Raw genomic sequence first — 7,588 nt, 5'->3', positions numbered from 1 at the left:
ACCATGGGGTATGGCACCCCACCCCTCAAGTGCAGGTCTTGCTTGGCTCAGTGTGGTAAAGGAAAGCCACTTCTTTGTCTGACTCGAAGGGACTCTTGTATTGAACAAGAAGTTGTTCATTGGCCTTTAGTAACTAATTGCATTGATATGATGAACACTATTACAGAAACTGAGGAGGATCAGGTGTTAGGTCTCACTCCTTCCAGTTCTTAAGCTGATCTGCCCATAAGTACATAAGACATCAAAGTGGGTGCTTAAGTCTTATCCCTTTCAGAGCCTTGTGCCCTTATACAACAGGTGTTACTGGCTGAGCCGGTATTTGTTACCCATCCCTAATTGTTGCAGAGATTGTGGTGAGATACCACCAGGCATGATTTCTCACAGCCTCTAAATAACTCTTTAGGAAAAGATGCTCACTCTCCTGTCTGGGGAGCCTCCTTAGTACAGAAACCATTGAGTCTAAAATAGCTATTAAAGGATGCTGTCGTGTTTGACATGAAACTAGAAACAATAAGCAGGAATAGTGCATTCAGCCCCTCGAGTTTGCTCTGCTGTCCATTATGATCATTGTTGGTCCTCAGTGCCATATTTCTCTCCTTACCCCTTGACTCCTTTTAAAATGTTACTAAATATTTTCAAGAAAGTTTTTTTTGACTTGGCCTCCACAGCCTTTTGTGGTAGAGAATTCCACAGTTCACTGTCCATTTGAGTGAAGAAATATTTCCTCATCTCAGTTCTGAATGGCCTATCCTGAATCCTGACAGTATGACCCCTGACTTCCCAACGAGGAAAAATATCTTCCTGTTTAGTCTGTCCAGACCTGTGAAATATCCATATTTCAATCCGATCCATTTCTCATCCTTCTAAACTCTCTAGTGAGGTCTCAGCCTGGGATCAGAAGGCCTAATACAAACTTCACTATTTCAACTACCATTCTAATGTAATCTGCATTGCCAATTATACTTGAAGATCTTGATTGTCATCTTGGTTCAGATGAAACTTTTTGATTTCTCAGAAGGCAAGAGAAAGGGATAACTCTACCTTATACCTCACTATCTCTCTACCACTAATCCAAAGCTGTTGGATTGACTTTGTCTCTTTGCTTTCCAGCCCTGGTATTCACCTTCTCTTTGATCTTTTGTCTCTCAGGTTTCCACAAATTTTCTGTTGTGAATTGCGTCCAATACTATTCCAAAATTAATGTTTTAACGAAGATCTGTTGCTCAGGTTGCAGTTGGAGTGTTGGTTGGTAAATTACCATACAGCAACTGCGAGAAACACTGCATAGGACAGACGGGCAGAAAACTCGTCACCAGGATACATGAACACCAACTTAGCAGCAAAATAGCACGACCAACTCTCCCTCGTTTCAATCCATAGAAGGACATCAATTTGACTGGGACAAAGTTACAGCTCCAGGACAAGTGAGACAAAGACAAACACGAGAATTCCCGGAGTCCTGTTTTTCAACCACCGGTGCAATTAACAAACGTGTTGAAATAGACCCCATCTACATACCATATTGGTACAAAACTGGAAACAAGACAGCCCACTATGACAGACCGGACCATATAAATTCAGAGCAGGACAGAACAACAGGACTTCAACAGAGGCTACACAGCACTGATAATGTCACCTACAAGGGAGACGAAATGTTTGCATGAAAACCAGTCAGCTCGGTGAACCAAGCAACAACTCCAACTGTACCCAATTGGAACTAAAATTGAAGTATTTGCCACAGTGATGGTTGTTTTGGTTAAAAGGCTTGCCAAACTTAATCCCCAGTGCCAAGTTTGTTGAATAATCCTTTCTTACAGATCCCTGTCAAATCTATTTATGATTGGAGTTGGGCTTTGTGGTTCCTCCAATAAAGGCCAGGTAAGGGCATCCAAGTGCCAGAGGAACAACCTAATGGGATATATCCCAGAATATTGAGGGAGGCAAGAGAACAAATTGCTGGAGCATTGACAAACCTCTTTGTATCCTCTTTGGCCACAGGTGAGGCCCAGAGGACTGGAGAATAGCGGATGTTGTCCCAGGGTGGTGGGGGCAATCCAGGAAATTACAGGCCTATGAGTCTCGTGTCGATGGTAGGGAAATTATTGGAAAAAATTCTCAGGGCCAAGACCTATAAGCATTTAGAAGCAAAACATCATGGTTTTTTGCGAGGGAGGTGTTGCCTCACTAACCTTGATCGAGTTTTTGAAGATGATTGAGAGAAAAGCGGGTAATCTACATGGACTTCAGTAAAGCCTTTGACAAGGTCGCGGATGGCAATTTGGTACAAAAGATGAAATCACATGGTATTAGGGGTAAGCTGGCAAAATGAATACAGAACTGGCTTAGTCATGGGAGACAGAGGGGTAGGGGTGGAAGAATGCTTTTCGGAATAGAGGGCCGTGACTAGTTGTGTTCCACAGGGATCAGTGCTGGGACCTCTGCTGTTTGTATCTACAGAAACTATTTGGAAGAAAGTGTAGCCAGTCTAATAAGTTTGCGGACGATGCAAAGGTTGGTGGAATTGCGGATAGTGAGGAGGATTGTCAGACGATACAGCAGGAGAGAGATCAGTTGAAGGCTTGGGCAGAAAAATGGCAGAAGGAGTTTAATCTGGACAAACGTGAGGTGATGCATTTTGGAAAGTCAAGCATTGGTGGAAATTATACAGTGAATGACAGAACCCTTAAGAGTATTGATTATGCAGAGAGATCTGGGTGTGCAGGTCCGCAGATCACTGTATGCAGCAGCACAGGTAGATAAGGTAATGAAAAAGGCCTGTGGCATGCTTGCCTTCACTGGAAGGGGCATTAAGTATAAGGATAGACAAGGGGAGAAATCAGTTAATGTTTTGGTTCAGTATCTCTCACCCAGAAGATAACCTTGTTCCCCGAAGTATGGATGTACTTCCAGAGTACAAAACTTTCACCTGAGACTTTGATATTCTTGAGCCTCAGCAACCTTAGAAATGACAACATGGTGTGTCCGGTGCACTTGGTCTTAGTACACAATGTATATTTTTGGAATCAGTCCAACTCTTAGAAATTCTGTTATGTGCATCGCATCAAACAAATGGCAAAATTAATCTGGCTAGAAGTAAACAAAAAATGCTGGAAATCACAGCAGGTCAGGCAGCATCCATGGAGAGAGAACAAGCTAATGTTTTGAGTCTAGATGACTCTTCATCAGCTCTGATGACATGCCAGGGAATTCCTGGAGGCCTAGCATTCCAACTGGAACTCCTTAACAAACACATTGAACTGGACCCGATATACAACCACTGAAAAACAGAACCGGAATACCAACCACTGCAGTGAACTGAGGCATATAAATAACAAGTGGGACAGAACACCAACGCTTCACCGGAGGTGCACTGACAATGTTACCTAGCAGGGTGACTAAACGTCTGCAATCAAACACACCGGCTCAGTGAGCGAGACTGCAACCTCATCGAGTTCAACAATTTTAGGTCTTGAGGCACCTTCTCCCCTGCCCTTGCCCTTACCCCAACCCCAACACACCAGGCCTTGTTATCACATTGGTCTGTTATCACACACTGTCCATTGTTAGCTACTAATAGTCCCCATTAACAGCTATTCATTCTCCCAAGCTGATCGTTAGCCTCTCATAAAATCAGAGTTGTACATGCTGACCAGATATCGTAAATTAATCTAATCCAATTTACCACCATTTTACCCAAATTCCTTTTGACCCGTCCTATTGATGTACACATGCAGATGCCCTTTAAATGCTGTAATTGTACCCATCTCCACCATTTCCTCTGGCAGCTCACTCCATACATGCACCACCTGCTGCAAAAATGTTGTCCCTTGGAAACTTCTTTGTTTGTCCAACTGTTCTCTCTGTTTCGGTTCTGTCTCCACCTATTGTTTACACCTTCCCCCACCCCATATTCTGCATAAAAATATCATTTTTTTTCCTAGCTACCTTGAGCTCTGAAGAAGTGTCACTGGACCCAAAACGTTAACTCTGATTTTACTCCACAGATACTGCCAGACCTGCTGAGATTTTTCAGCAACTTCTGTTATTGTTTACAATTAACCTTGCATCAGCTGCTGCCTCTAAATCATGTTTTCAATGCAGACAAGCGTTTGCTATTGGTGTGGGGAGCTGGCCTGAGCAAAACTAGCTCCGGTGGGAGCAAACCCCAAATTCTATGTTGGTTAGAAACAAGGGTAAGACCTTCAGCCCCTCAATCCTGTTCCACGATTCAATTGCAAAGCATCAACATTCCTTCAATATCACTGCGTCAAAGTCTTAGAACTCTCATCCTAACATCACTGTGGGTGTACAAACGACACAATCACAGACTGTAGCAGTTCAAAAAGGCAGCTCACTACACTATGGAAGGGTGCTTTGAAATGGGTAATAACAGTTGGCCTAGGCCACATCCAAGCAATGAGTTTAAACAGGAAGAACTTGGCTCATCAACCTGTCGACTCTGTTTACCTGCCTTAGCTGTAAATCTCTTATTAATAAAAAGATATCTACCTCAGTCTCAAAAAATTAAATCAGTGCAGGCAATCTTTATATGTGAGTATGAGCAGAGAAATAACGGATATTGTCAAGTTAATTTACACATGGAGGCAGCCATTAAACCCCTTGAACCTGTACTTGTATTGAATTGCATCACAGCTGTTCTGTATATTAATTCCATTTCTACACTTTGATTTTGGATCACAGGTGATTGGGGAAAATAAAAGAATTAAGCAGCTCATGAGGGCCTCTTGTAGCGCAGTGGTAATGTTGCTACTCCTGGACCAAGAGTACCAGGTTCAAGTCTCACCTGCTCCAGAGTTATGTAAAAAAAAATTAAACACAAATTAAAATAAAGAGGAAAAGAAACCAGATCCAGGGGCCCTCTTGTGGAAAAAAAAATGATGAGGTATCTTGTTAGTTCACATGGTGCTAGCAACATTGAGGTCATGGATTCAATCCCGAACTGGATTTCAACCAAGTTTTCAATTTGGGGAGGTCCCTCATATGGCACAGAGGTAGTATTCCTACCCCAGGTGTGGGAGACCCAGGTTCAAGTTCCACCTGCTCCAGAAGTGAGTAATAATGTTCTAATCAACTAGTTCAGAAACAATAGGTTTTATAAAGTCATCCACCTTGATTTTGAGACCCTGAACTACCTGTTGCCTGCCACTTCAACGCAACACCCTGCTCCCTGACCAACATCTCTGTGTCTGGCTTGCTGCAATGTTCCAGCAAAGCCCAATGCAAGCTGGAGGAACAACACCTCATTTTCTGCTTGGGGACCCTACAGCCCTCCGGACTCAATATTGAGTTCAATCATTTTAGGGCCTAAACTCTCCCATGTCCCAGCCCCCCCACCCCACACACCAGGCCTTGTTACCACATAGCCTGCCATTACAAACCTTTTGTTGTTAGTCACTAACAGTCCTCATTAACAACTATTCACCCTCCCAGCCTGATCGTTAGCAATTCCTTTGTCTGTCCAACAGTCTTTCTCTCTCTTCGGGCTCTATCCTATCGTTTACTCCCTACCCCACCCACCTCCGTATTTTCTGCATATAAACTGACCTTTTCCCAGCCACAGCGATAATAAGGTGTAGAGCTGGATGAACACAGCAGGCCAAGCAGCATCAGAGGAGCAGGAAGGCTGACGTTTCGGGCCTAGACCCTTCAGCCACCATCAGTTCTGAGGAAGGGTCACCGGGCCCGAAACGTTAACTCTGTTTTCTCCTTTTCAGATGCTGCCAGACCTGCGGAGCTTTTCCAGCAACTTTGTTTTTGTTCTTGATTTTGAGGGCTTTTGTGGCACCATGGTAGTATCCCATCTGTGAGCCAAGGGAGCTGTGTTCGAGTCCCACTTGCTCCAGAGGTGTGTAATAACATCTCCGAACATGTTGATTAGAAAATATCTCCACTTTGATTTGGGTCTATTGTGTGGCAATGGTAAGCGTCCCCTGCCTCTGGACCTGGACGCCTAGGTTTAACTCACATCCACACCGAAGGCATATTATAACCTCTCTGAACAAGTTATTTGGAAATATCTAGATTCCACCTTAGTTCCCACAATCTCCTGAAACCCTTATCTAATTAAAGATATTGATTTCTGTCTTGAAATTTCAAGCCATAGACTTATAGACACTTACAGCACAGAAAGAGTCCATTTTACACATCATGTCCCATGTATATCAACAAGAATCTGATATCGCTAACCACATCTTCCCGTTTTTGGCCTGTAATCCTGGACGCTATGCCAATGCAAGTGAATATTTAAATGTGGCTTAAATGTTATAAGAGTTTTTGACTCAATCACTTTTTAAGTTCCAGAGTTCAAACTGATATTCCCAGCTTTTTAGAGGAACAAGTTCCAGATTTAAAATTAAATCGCTAAACGTCTTGATGAAATATTCCAATACATAGTCTTTCTGCATGACCACAAAGCAGATTGCAGAATTAAATAAAAAACAGCATGTCCCCTATTTCTCAAACTGAAATTTACTTTTCGAATTCAGATGCAACATTTTAACAGCAGCTGTCACTTTGCTGGTTGTTGGTTAATTTACATGCTTAGTGCCTATTTTAGTTAATTATCAGGAATAAATTGTAATTACGTCCTGGATGAGCATTTGTTGTGGACTTGATTTGGGAATTTAACACAGCAGGGATTTCCAGGGCTTGAACACTGATGCACATCCGAGACAATAGCTGAATATTAACTGCAGTTGGGCTTTCTACCACCGGGTGGTGCCAAGCTGCTGGGAATTGGAAGAACTTGCTGATAATAGACAATTAGGTGAGAGACTAGATGGAAAATTATCTTTAGCATTGTTAAAAGGCTTTATTTTATTCTAACAATATGCATGGTGCAGACAAAATGTCTTTATTTATCATTGTACAGGGACAATTAATAGAAAACACTGGCGCTTATACATGTTTGTTAGTGTCAATGTTCCATGTTGGAATTTAGAATGATTTTGCTATCAGCCTAGAGCAAATATTCTAGTTTTTAAAAAAAATCAATATTACCACAGTGATGAATTTTAAAAGATACTTTAATGAGAAACATGAGATGCACAGGCAGCTGCTGCTTCCAGCCTGACTCAGTAGGTAGCCCTCTCACCTCTTAAGTCAGAAGGTTGTGAGTTCAAATCCTCCTCCAGGGACTCAAAAAAATTCAGGATAAAAAGCTTCAGTGCGAGTGTCACAGGAATGCTACACTGTCGGAGGTCCCTTCTGCCTTGTCAGCTTGATGTAAAAGATCCTGCAGTGCTAGTTGAAGATTTAAGAAACTGCTTCTTCCCTCCCCTACTTTATTCTGACTGCTACTTATTCCCCGAACCAGCATCCTGAAAAAATCAAGTTGCTGTTTGCGGGAGCTTGCTGTGTAAGCATTGGCTGCAGTGTTGTGTCCATTGCAACAGTGACCACATTTGGAAAAGTACTTGAGCAAAAATAATGCTGGAAGTAGCCAGTGGGTCAGCCGGCATCCTTAAAGAACTGAGCTTGGTTTCCAGCACTTTGTTTTTATTACAACATCCACAGGATTTTGTTTTTGTGGAAAAATAAGTCTAGCTCAGAGGGGGGCGGCACGGTG

At 42.6% G+C, this 7,588-nt stretch overlaps 1 protein-coding gene across 2 annotated transcripts in view; it reads right to left on the bottom strand.

Annotated features, from left to right (window-relative positions):
• LOC109929142 (dual oxidase 2-like) overlaps nt 1-7,588 on the bottom strand; it is a 702,670-nt gene that overhangs the window by 38,372 nt on the left and 656,710 nt on the right. The gene's annotated exons all lie outside the window — the stretch shown is intronic.

This window comes from Rhincodon typus, chromosome 36 (genome assembly GCF_021869965.1).
Source record: "Rhincodon typus isolate 14 chromosome 36, sRhiTyp1.1, whole genome shotgun sequence".
Classification (NCBI taxonomy): Eukaryota; Metazoa; Chordata; class Chondrichthyes; order Orectolobiformes; family Rhincodontidae; genus Rhincodon; species Rhincodon typus.
The sequence above is the reverse complement of the archived record's forward strand: the minus strand, read 5'-3'. Positions and strand labels throughout refer to the sequence as shown.